The sequence below is a fragment of the Ochlerotatus camptorhynchus genome, unplaced genomic scaffold, assembly GCF_037179485.1.
Source record: "Ochlerotatus camptorhynchus isolate MF236.1 unplaced genomic scaffold, CSIRO-AGI_Acam_v1.1 ptg000182l, whole genome shotgun sequence".
In the NCBI taxonomy this organism is placed as follows: Eukaryota; Metazoa; Arthropoda; class Insecta; order Diptera; family Culicidae; genus Ochlerotatus; species Ochlerotatus camptorhynchus.
The window spans coordinates 1,611,153-1,624,405 of record NW_027040672.1 but is presented as its reverse complement, the minus strand read 5'-3'; the positions used below and the strand labels follow the sequence as shown (position 1 = coordinate 1,624,405).

The 13,253-nt window shown below is 39.1% G+C and overlaps 1 protein-coding gene across 2 annotated transcripts in view; it reads left to right on the top strand.

Annotated features, from left to right (window-relative positions):
* LOC135702022 (small G protein signaling modulator 2-like) overlaps positions 1-13,253 on the top strand; it is a 45,149-nt gene that overhangs the window by 1,279 nt on the left and 30,617 nt on the right. The window lies entirely within an intron of this gene.

Genomic DNA, 13,253 nt, shown 5'->3' with positions numbered 1-13,253 from the left:
GTTAATAATCAAATAAATTTGTATGTTAAACACATACTTCATTGTTCTTTGCTATAGTCTAGTTGGTGGTGTAAAACACATGTTAGCTATGATTTTACAGCAGCACAACAAATGATGATTATGATCGGAAGTTGAGCAGCAGTTAAAAGATGCATATTTTATCATTTCCACAAAATTGCAAATTAAGCGTGGTATAATGTATCGTTTGTTAGGAAACACGTTTTAAAAGTACCATTTAAATTAACTTAATAAAATATTGAAGAATTTATCCTTAACAAAATCATAAAAAATAATTCAAGTGATCAACTTCACTTAAATGATCAAATTCACCTCGGTTTACGGTACTTCCTGAAACAACAGTGACCCAATAGGACTTACGAATGGTGTCAGTTGAAGTTGGAGAGGTACATGCTCGGGTCAAGAGATTCGGTATTAGCTTATGAGTTCATCTACCGTTCTCCGCCGTGTCCCATTCCTTCGACACCGCGCTGCGCGTTGCGGCAAAGTGACAGCTAAATCTATTGTCTAACTGTCAAATTTACGTCAACGCAACGCAAAAGTATCTAATGTGGGGGAACTTTTACCGTTTCCCCTGGTTTCCTTCCGCTTGTAGCACTCGCTGTACACCGCCAAGGTTATGCTGATAGGGATTATTCCGGCGATAATACGGCTTCCTACAAGATGGTTCTATACGCGCTCACGACTCACATGGCCATTAGCCTGAACGCACTGCTCCACTTCACTAGCCAAACATACACTAGACAGAAGGCGCCTCTTGCTGTTGCTTGGTCTAGAGTTGGTCGGCATGATTCTAGCTACCACCATGTTGGCTTTCGCCGCTTCCTCACGCACGCACTTCGAGGTTATAGCATATGTACTCTCCGCATCCGACTCTGCCTTCTGCATCGTTTTGTAAGTTACTGACCAATAGCATTTCATTTTTGTGGTGGGCTATCTGCAGTTTCACTCCTTGCAACCGTTTCGATCGCCTCGATTGCGAGCATTTTGTCTTGTTCTCACTTCTCGTTTATTATCTGTTAAGACAACGTCGTCAGTAAAGCCAATGATCTCGACACTTTTGGGCTGCTTAAGCGTCAGCACGCCTTTATACATCTCGTTCCATGAAGTAATCCTAATCGATCTCCGTCCCATGTTTGCCTAATACTCCATCTCACGGTTCTTGAAGTAACTCTTCAGAATTCTGAAAAGGTAGCCAGATTATGCGCAACGCGTCGGCGATGTCTTCCCAGGTAGCGCTATTGAATGCGTTCTTGACGACTATCGTAATCACGGCGCGATATAGAATTCCCCTCAGTTTGTTGTTTCAACGACTTCTCGGCTTTTTCTATACCTGTCCTTATTGTATTCACCGACAATCGATCCGACAATCGATGGTCAGTTACCGTACATTTCGTCAGCCTGCTGAGGTAAATCCTTCCCAGTTGTTTTCCAAGTGTTTTCAGCAAACATCTTCTGGAGGCATTTCTGGTTTCGGTAGCAATTCTAATTTCTGTATCTTCCAGACCTTCAAACCTTCAACTAGACATTTCAGCAGCACCACCCTGAACATATCCTGGAACGCCTGGATAGTCATTTGGGATTCCATCTGGACCGGGCGCTTTCTTCACATTCAAACCCTTCAACACTGTTCGAGTTCCTCATTGCAGACTTGTATACACACTTACAAATTACTACCGACTTCAGTGAACTGTTAACTGTAAATTTCAACAACCGAATTTTTGATAAAACTTTGACTCTCATTTCAAAAGCTGTTTACCAAAATTTTAATTTCAAAACACTGTCAGCCTTGTTTAAATAATAGAGTTTTACCATTGTGGTGAAGTTTTCGATATAAATTTTCTCATTTTTCCACAGTTTTTTTTGCCCGCTGCGTGCCTCTTCTTCTTGTTCCTGTTGGGTCGCTTTCTAGAATCATTTTCACTGGGTCGTCATGCGGCATTATTACGACGTACCCAGCCCACCGTAGTCGCCCAATTTTTGCAATTTGGACGATGGATGGTTCTCCCAGCAGCTGGTGCAATTCTTAGTTCATTCGCCTCCTCCACGTTCCGTCATCCATCTGCACTCCACCGTAGATGGTCCGCAACACCTTCCGTTTGAAAACACCAAGGCGCGTTGGTCCTCCACGAGCATAGTCCAGGTATCGTGGCTGTAGAGGACCACCGGTCTAATCATCGTCTTGACGATAGTCAACTTCGTGCGGCGGCGAATCTAATTCGACCGCAGCGTCCTCTGGAGTCAAAAGTAGGCACGATTCCCGAGCAAAGTCGGTTAACAAAATGAAAGCAAATCTATATTAAAGTTTGCAGTTCCTATCATCATGAAAACTCATTTTGATTTCAATTGTCATGACATTAGTCTGATACCATATTGTGCTTTCATTATGCAGTCAAGACTTTTTAAATGAAAGCAACTTAACTTGAAGTTCTGCTGTTAATGTCTTGTTTAAAATTTAATTTAAGCTCATCTGTCGTTGAACTAACGCCTATTGTTTATTTGTTTTGTTTAACACTTTTTAGATCATTCGTTATTTGCCCGGGGTGAGATTTGAGCTCAAGTCTTTCAGCGTGAGAAGCATGGATGCTTATGATTTACTCCAGGCCCGTATTCAGTTAAACATTATGAATGCAAAATCAGAAACTAAATTGATTTCATTGAAAGCACGATTAGTTTTCCGTTTGATTCAACAGTGTAAAAGTTTGCTCTCATTTTTGCTGTGTTAACCGTTAAGTCAACCAAAATGAGATCAACTGGAGTATTCAAAATAAGTTACATCATAACAGAAAATTTTGATTTCAATTTGATCTCCAGCTTTGCTCGGGTTCCCTACCATAATGCAGCTTTGAATATCTCTGCTGATATCATTTTCGGTGGTCACCAGTGAGCCCAAATACACGAACTCATCGACCACCTCGATTTCTTCACCGTCAATCTGAACTCGGGGCGGGAGGCTAACATTGTCTTCCCTAGAACCTCTTCCTCTCATGTATTTCGTCTTTGTTGCGTTGATGGCATGAAAATTCCACCAAGATTTCGATGTCATCGGCGAAATCAAGACGCTGAATAGACTTCCTGAAGATCGTGCCATTCGTGTCTATTGCAGCTCTTCTTATCACAGCTTCTAAGCCGGTGTTAAATAGTAGACACGAAAGTCCATCACCTGGCCGTTATCCTTTTCGAAATTCAAAGGGACTCAAGGCTGCCTCCGATATATAAAAAAAATGTGCTAATACTTTTGTTTTAATATTTAGACGTTTTTTTACCCTAAGTGAAGTTTTTGTGCATACAAAGATCCTTCTTTTGATACTTGTCAAAAATTTTCGGGATATAACACCACTGCGACCAGTAATTTGATCTATTGTGTCCATAGTTTATAGTGCATGTCGTATTACTCCATCACTATTGAGAAATGATGAAGATTCGGTTGATACAGCCTTCATCGCAAGGAATCGATTCAAATTGAAAGGTCCCGCTATTTATACCCTTCGAAGAATTAGATTACCCTCCAAAATTGGAAGTCTTAGCAACAAAATTAAGCAATGACACCGGTAATGATCATGCATTAGAACCCTACACACTCAGAAATAACTAATTTTACACGTGACGGAATCCGTCTTTGACATAAAAGATGAGACGTAAACAAACATGTCATGTAAAATTAAGTGCTCTGAGACTGAAAAGTTCGTTGCTCTACGGAAAGTACGTTTGATTAAGCTATATTTTGCGTCTATTATGACTCAAATTTATGTCAAAATTGACGCTCGTATATGTCACTCTCAGAGCACCTAAATTTACATGAATTTTTCTAAGTGTGTAGTCTTAACCACTTCAAACTATGGAACAACAAATTGAAGATTAGGAATCACATAGGGGAAATGACAGCTTCGGCATGCCAGACTATTTTCGGCAACCCAAATTGAAACACTATTTTCACTGGATTTTCTTACGAAAACACTTCGCTGAATGCATGCAAACGATTCTTTATGCTTTCAGCTTCAATTTGACTATATTTTTACCACTGAGAAAAAGCAATCTAGCAAGGTTTTCTTGAAATGAAACACACGCACTACAAATTGTAGCTGATTTCGAGTTGCCGATAATAGAACAGCAGATTTGCATGCAGTTCAAATGGAACGGTTGCCGAATAAAAACTGGTTGCCGACAATACTCGCTCTCACTAGAGAAGATTGGAGCTTTGTAAAAGCGTTTCAAAACAGTTTTTGACAATTCTTTCGACTGAAATTGTTAGAGCAGCTGGCAGCAAAAGATTGTAAACAAACCAATACTGCATATGTGTGCGTTCCTTAGAGGAAAAGGCTATAGAAAGAAGGTCGCTGCTTAGGTTGCCGACAATACGTAAATTCCCCTAGATGAAGACTAACTAACTCATTTTTTCCTTGTTTCAAGATCATCCTCGGTGGACAAAGCCGAGTCTTGTTACCACCGACAAACCGACATGAATGACCATAGCAAAAACAATAAAATTTCTGACCAAAGCACACTAATGACATCTGGATCCGGGTTCGCGGGAAATATTTAGCTAAGCCATGAGCCCGCATGCAAAAGTTATGAATTGGTTCGTTTCTGATCTATTCTGGACAAATTATTTTTATCTAGATCAAAAAATCCTATGGTTTTGACAGTTAGGATCACTGCACAGTTAAATCGACCGTTTACGATTTTCGGGTATAAGTCAGAATTAAGTGTCATGTCGGTTTGTCGGTGTTGTTACTATCAACAAGGCATAAAAAGTAACAAGGACTAAGATGTGTTCCTTTGATTACTGAAAAATCCTTTGCCCCTAGTTTAAAGTAGTCAGGATTAGGAATCGTTGGTAGATCTTACATCCCGTAACGTACCACGAAAAGGTGATCCACCTGCTCAAATTAACTGATAGGGGAAAAGTTGGCTTCGGCAATACCTTAACCTATTATCGTCAGGGTGTAAACAAAATCCTAGAGCACTCAAATTAGGCCAATAGATGCTCTGAAACACAATGTATCCACATACCAAAATTGAGTTCTCAAGGACGTTGTTTACCCCCTGACGATAATAGGTTAAGGTATTGCCGAAGCCAACTTTTCCCCTATTTCAAAACAATCTTTCTTATTTTTGAAAATGGAAAGCGTAGATTTCAGCGAAATTGTAGATAAGTCAATTCTAAGCTGCAACTCATGGAACATTTTTTCGATCTCTTAACGTTTTCATTTTAGAGCAATTTTTCAGAATTGAGTAAGGGTGTACCTGGCAATATAGTTGATTGATTAATTGATTTCTTCATTGAAGAGACGTTCAGCCGTAGGCTGGTTCGTTTCTGGAAAAGAATATGTGAAAATACAGTTAATTCAAATTCATTTTTGTTCACTTTCTTCCTAGCTGCTTATTTTTACTCCTCGTCTTGATTGGTGAGTCCGGAACTGACAATTCGTCTTCTATTTCTTCCGTCGAATTTTCATTTCCTGTTGATCCATCATTCTGGCAACCCTGGTTTGCAACATACCGTTTCGCATTGTTGTGTTTTTGTTTCGTTGACAGCCTTCGTTTGTTGGCGATGGTTTGAAATTCGTCCGCTTCACTATCCGTCGATTCTTGTGCGCTATTGTTTCTATCGGAGTGTTGGTGCTGGGTGTTTTTGCTGGTTCCGCCTGTTGTAGATTGGGTTTGATTGGTATCGAGTAATGTTTGTTCGCTGTTTTCATCGTTTGTGGCCTTTGCTGCGTCTGTAGGGTCATTGACAGTAGTAATGCGTGATGCGCCTTTTGTCCAGAGAACCTACAGGGTTTTTGCTTGATTGCGATATGTAACCAATTGTCTCACCGTCGATCGTGTGATGCAAAGGAGCGCTTGGCTGTTGATGCATCTACCATCTCGACGTAGACACAGTTTCTAACATTATGAAACTGCGGTTGTTTAAGGCGTCCGCTATGTCCAGTTTCAACTAACCGTACATGAATTTCTGCACGGCAGATGCATCTGGTCGCTTCGGCAGCACACTAAAGTCTACTACCAAGGTGTTCTCACGTTTAGCACCCATTTGATCGAAAACTCATTAGCTTGTAACCTGATAACGAGACGGATAAAAGAAAGACGTCTTTCACGGGCTTAGCTGTCAACTGGTGGCAATATAGACCTTTTTGACGTTTAATCGTCTTTCTCTATCTAGCACACATGGATGAATGAACGGTTTGTTTTCCCACTAATCTGTTTCTCTCTTGCTCGCACTCGTTCGATTGAAATGGTGCAGTAGTGTGCGCCGATTAAACGTCAAAAAGCTCTATAGTTTTTTAACAAATTTTTGTCATAAAAGTCATATATCTAAATAGAGCTGGAATTAGGGCGTAACAGCCTTTGTTAACAATGACTTCTCTCAATGATTTCTAGGAACTCAAGGCACGCTAAGGCAAACCAACATAACCATCGGGTAGGGGAAGTCTTGCCCTACCCGATGGTGATGTTGATTTACGTTGGCGAGTCTTAAATTTCTAGAAATCATCGAAAGAAGTTATTGTTTACAAAAGCTATTTCGCCCTAATTCAAGCTCTATCTATAGATATGAGAGACTTTGAAGCTTCAAGAGACACATGTTTTGTTACAAAAATATTGTCTGTATCTCTTTTCGTAAAGAAGTTATACACTCAAAATAATCGACACACACATTTTTTAATTACTCGATTAACAACTAATCGATTTTTTTTGTTCGCTGTGCTGCCATATTTCCACCAATGAGAGTGCGGCACATGTTTGAAACGATCGGTGATGATCCTCTGGAGAAGTTAATGCTTATATCGGCATGATATAACCGATTACAAATATTTTACTTTTCGGTTCGTTAATCGATTAATCGATAATTCGAATGCAAATCATCCATGACTAGATGAATGTGAAACGTCATTTCAAATATATGGACCGTACAGAAATAATGATACAATTTGAAAGGGACCGGCGCTCATCACAAATTACGTCCACACGGTAACTGAAATAAACACGAGTGTTCACCGGTTGGTTCCTCTGCGAAGAAAACATGATTTATCCTCATGCGCGTCGTCTCAATACCCAGGATTGGTTGTGTTCCTCATCAGATTTTATAAACATTTCTTATGTGGTGTTTTTGAATGTATCAATAAATAATGGAATGTTGGTGTTGTTGGGAATGGTGTTCAGAATAGATTTTATCTTATGAAGAAATCTTTTTATAAATAGTATCGGAAGTTATGATACTGGAATTAGCCAGTGAACGCCATCAAAAAATCACGTAACTTCTACGTGATAATCCTGTGACGATTAGGCTTAATGAAATGAGTGCCCTTACATGACAATCAGCTCTTACGTGAAAAGTACGATGGAAAAAATCTACGTATGTTTTCACGTAGCATTGACGTGTCAATTATTTTGAGTGTACTCAATATGTTTTAACTGGTGTTAACTTCTATCATTTGGCAATACTCCTTATTTTTTGAGCCACAACAAATGTAAAATGAGAATTTGACAGCAATATTAATGTCAACAAACAACCATTTTTGATACAAAATAAAAATTAACTGTTTTAACTTTGTTTGTACTAAACTTATTTTAATAAAATTGAAGTCAAATGTTTTTCATAAATGAGCAATATTTCAGTACATTTGCCTAAAATCCTCTAAGTAAAGGACGTCTGTCAAAAGTAGTTCTCGAACCGTCAAAATGTACTGCTTTCTCGATTGGAACAACTTTTTTCAGTTATGTGATGACAGTCGTCCATACTTTTACTAGAGGGCTTTACATTTGCCTCCTTTTCTAATCTAATCTAATCTAACACCAACACAGCCAGTTCATGAAAGCATCCTAGAAAATGGTAGTTATACCTCCATCCTTTTTCTTGTCTATTTGGTATATTTTGTACATCAGAGATGCGCAAAATATATCAAAACGGCCAGGCCTACTGTGCAGCATTTAAGGGGCAAGATGATTCAGAAACATCGGGCCTGTTTAAATCAAAGATTTGCTTTCTTGAAATCAAAGATTTAAACACGATGCTTCCATTTTCCTCGAGTGGTTGAGACATAAGCACTAGCTCTTGTCTTAGCCCTATATGGCTTATGGTTATAGTGCCATTTACTAGCTTTCGGAAAAGAAAAAAAAATGGAATAAAAGGCCGTAGGAGAAAGGAAAAGGAAGAAGGAACCCTAGTTCTATCTTCCTTTGTTTAAAAACTGAAAAAAACGGGTCTCTAATCAATCTACAGGAAGAGTTCGCGAAACTCACAATGACTCGCGAACTTTTCCTTTTGTGTGCCTATATTCTATATTTACCGTACACACTAAGATTCGTTTACAGATTTCTGTAAAATTTTACCGAAATCTCAACAATTTTGCAGTTTTCCTGTAATTATTTACAGATATCTGTGAAAAATTCACAGATATTTGTGAAAAATTACAGGAAATCTGTGAAACTGTTTACCGAACGTTCAGCTGTTGAGATTTCGGTAAAATTTTACAGATTTCTGTAAAAAATTCTAAGTGTGTAACTAGGGATATGAAAGGCAATGTTGATGTAGTACTTACTCAACGAGAGGTCACCGAATTAGTGACACCCTCATAAGTACTACGGACTTGGAGTATTGGATACGGTATTAAGTCAGGATACGCCTCATCCAGGCGATACAACCAAAAGCATATGATTGTTTTTTGAGGAATTTGATAATAAACCCACGATCTTATGCACAGTAAGCAAACGCAGCAGCCGCTAAGCTAGCCGAATTCCTCAATTTGTTTTCTTAGTACTGTATTAGTGAAATTTATATGGAACATAATGTTACGAACTAAATAAATAAAAAGGAAGGATCTCACCCAAATAATCCTTGAAGCTCCCAAATACAGTTCAGAAATGTTTCTTGGATCTTGATGAAGGAAAACCGCTTCTCGTTGCCATCCCTCGGAAAGGGATGCATCAAATGCAACAGCCCGGCATCTCGCGGTATCACTATAAGCCTGCTGGATTCACACCATCGTGATCATCTTGGGATCTTCGTTGCCCATCAGCTAAGGCAGCTCCCAACAAACACCGCTCCTGGATCTTCCTGTTTTTTTTTCTTTTTTCACCTATCATCCGCCATGATCTGATCTATTTCGATCCCGTCCTGAGATTTTGAACAATTGAACAATCGGAAGTTTGTTTAAACATGATTAAAATGGTTAAAATCACTAAATGAAAATCAGCAGCAAAATTAAAAACGTGTCAACTTTCCAGCGCGACCTACTTCGATCTCCCGCGCTTTACATTTGCCTCCTTTTTCTTAAAAACATAGCAGTTTGGAAAAAAGGTTCTCAAATAAGAAGAGATTTACTAAAATTGCTGCCAACAGACCCAATCGATCAAGCCCAATTTTGCGATAAACTTGGAATATTTGTTCAATCAGTAGTCAAAATTTCAGAAAAAATACAAACCTTTGAACATTTTTGAGGAAAATCCGAATTTATTAGCAAATTTTTTTCATGCAGATTTTTTTTAGTTATATTATTAAAAATACAATTGTTTTTGTTCATTACACCACATGAACTTTATATTTTATTGTAGTACTAGTTGATTGCATGCTTGGTTCGCTCGGCTTTATAAAAGGTTAACTCCTAACGATGATACACGGATAGAAATCTCCTTATACCTTTTGGCAAATTTCTATTGCTATTATTCATAAAATGTATAAGTCAACTAATAAGCAGACGCCTTGCAAAAAGTTAATGAAGATCATGTGTCAAATGAAATGTATAAGCGGTCACACATACCTTTTATGCATTCTTATAGGACCTATGTAGTTTGTATAAAAATGTATAAGGCTGATGTTTTGGCAAATATAAAAATGGCAAATGGATAAGTGAAACACATTTTAAAAATGATTGATTTTCGTTTCGTGGTAAAAGTAAAGGTATTAATTTCATCAAAACTTCAAGCAGATTTTTGCTATACAAAAGATAACTGATAACTGTTAGCTAATATAAAAACGGAAATTAGCAGAAATCGAATCATCTATAGTATGCTTTTCTAACAAGGCTATTCAGAGCCTTCAAGTTAAGCCATTGAGCTACAAAAGTCAGAACCTATTATTCCAGTCAATTCACTTTTTCATTGCACGCATCAATTTCGCAATGAACTTCTTCGTTTGTAAACACCTGTTTGTTTAGCTCTGTAGTCCACATTCCATAAATAGAGTTCTCAACCCACGGTAGCATTTCTGGCGCATCCCAATGGGAGCATCCATTAATTACGTCACGCTCTGAAGAGGGAGGGTGTTAACAAATGAGTGACGAGCAATGTATTAGGTATAGGTCACTATAGTCACTATATTCGTAGTCTGGCGTATAGAATCTCGGGAACCAATTGAGCTGTCAAATAGCGGAACCAATCGAGCAAATCACGACCAACAAAAGAAAAGATTACATCAGCTATTGCGAACAAAACTTCGGAAACCCCTTTGTCGTGACTCAAGGCTCGCCTACGCAAACTAACAGCATATTTGAGTTGGGGAAAGTTTTCTCTATCCGATGATGCCGGTAATTTGCGTTCGATTGGCGAGGAAAGAATATCCAACGTTTTGTTTATAAAAGCTGATAGTACCTTTTCAATTGTTGGTCTACAATATATTGAATTGATTTCGCTTTTTGATAGATCGAAATTCTATCCGCCAGACTATAAATATAGCGGCTATAGGAAAAACGATGAGGGAGGATGATTTTCCCTAAATTTCACGTGACGTATTTAATGCTTGCTCCCAAATTAGCATCGAAGCCACCAACGCACTAGCCAATGAGGATAAAACGGTTGAAAAAGTCGGTGAGTTTTTTCCACCCGCTACCTGATAAACAGACGAAATTAATCTACCTACAGTGAGATCTCGTCATTTCTAGCTATTTTGTGTTCTGGGAAACCGGACCCATATCGGACCCATATCTGCAGAAGCATACGTTCTGCAGGCATAATTTAAGAATTTACAAGTGTGTCCCATACCTATTCTTGTAAGAAAAGTAGAATCATGTCAAACGCTACTCTTTCACGTACACAAGTGGAATGCCATTCATACCGGGAGCATTGGTTGGGAGCAATGGGAGAAAAACACGGGGAGCTTACATTGTACCACAATACTGACGCGTAGGCGGTGGTTGATATACGGTATGACCGAAACTTCACGGCAGAACGAACGAGCTACGGTTGAATTATTTACAGCCTCAGAACCACACAGGCTCCGTGTACAAGCTATGGAGGGTTGATAGGGTGATCAATGTTACTTATGGGGATGATTTTGTTGGGGCCAAGTGTTTATTGATTCACGTCAGACCAGTTCCAAGAAATGACGGATACCACATGCAATTTCAATTTGGAACACCAAAGTCAATAACAAATTGTATTCCAATTACCGGTGGTAGCGGATACCGATAAATATACGTGATCTCACTCAGCATAACCCCTTGTTATAGAAACTCATAGTTAGTATTAGTATTGCTTAATAGTCCTGCCGATAAGAATCTGACCTGCGAGCAAAGCGTCAGCCGTATTTTAGAGGGGAAGTATTATAATCGTGGTAGCCATAATAATGCAAATTAAATATTTATTCTTGCCATCGATGGTCGATTGTGATCATTAAGTATCGATACGATTGTGATTGATAGGGTGGGTTGCCATACAAGTTTATCGCTATAAAGCAGTGGTTGCCAATGTAACTGATTTTACATCGGCAGGTATATTACTCAGATAGTCTAGCCTAGAAATCGTTCGGTTCATCCGATGGCGTCATATCGTGAAGAACACACGAAAAATTTATACTGACTTGGTTAGCGTCTTGCCTCGTTTAACAGATCTGATCGCCCGTTTGACAGAACGAATCGCTCATTTGCCAAATCGAATTGTGGACAAACGAAATGCTCCAGTGGCTTTCCACATAAAATTCATGCATTGGTTGGCATAGAAAGCTCTCAATTAATAACTGTGGCAGTGCATTCAGAACACTAAGTTGAGAGCTGGCAAAGTGCTCGTAAAAAGCCTAGAAGATTAAGAAGAAGGTCTATTACTATGAGTGTCTATAACCTACATTAACTGCAACGCAGTTTATTCCCACATATCACCCCCTCGTCGTGCCATTCGCTTTCGTGTCGCTTTGCATTGAGGAAAAACTGACAGCTATGCTCAACGGGTCGTTGTATACTCTTTATAGTCGCCAGTATGTCTGAATAAATGTTTGATTTAATTATCACGCCTTTCCTGTCGTTCGCAAGATGCTTCCCAACAACAACTACTGCAAGGAACATTGATACAAAAGCATCACCAGTCCTTCATGCTCCGGTAGGTTGGCCTAATAGGGTGGTTCAAATTATCGATTTTTCTCCACCAAGCTCAATCGATTCTAAATCACTCACTTGAGCTAATTTGGTTGTGGTCTCATACTGCACTCAGAGGTGTAAACGATGATTGCTTTTCACTACATTCGCTTCGTTGTCGTGGGATATAGTCTTTTTATGTTCGTAGTACACTCATGCTCTACCGTCACCTCTCTCACACAGTACGAGCGGTAGAACAACATTCGCGTAAAAAGAAAAATGTCAAATAGCTATCATAATTCATCCAAGGGGGGGAGGTGGCTGTCAAATACGAACAATCGTCGCCTACCTCGCATGCCTCGCATAACTGGTTCCAAACGTAAACAAGCCATAAGAAACCTACAGCGATTGTTTACGTTTGGAGCCAGTTTCATACAAGAATGATCAGTAGGCTGATTTGACAGCACGTCCCCCCACAGAATTCATCAGCGTCATTTCGTTCTAATTCTTCTAAAAGTTGAACACGAAAAAATCCGGTCACATTAACGCATTAACGCTGCCATGAAAGCAATTTTTGAGTAAAATTTATCAAAATTTCACTGAATCAAGCTAAGAGAGTATAGAATCACAGTAGGCATTGCTTGTCAGGAAAAGTTCATTTGTTTACATCATGGCCGGAACAAGCACGTCGCTATTCGATCCTGCACACTCGAAACGAAAATCCCAGTTTTCGATCAAATTCCTTGACAGGAACTTTATACCTCGGTTGACCGGAAGAGTGCCCTGGAAGAATGTAAAATCAAAAAGAAGTCAAAGTTTCCCAAACAGTTCCTTGTTTGGCAAGCAAATGGCAGTGGTAACATGTAAAGCTTAACATTCTTTGACGGCACGGTCGTATGAGATCCATGTCATATGACATTTTAGTTTGGTACTGTATTTTAATAGCTTGTG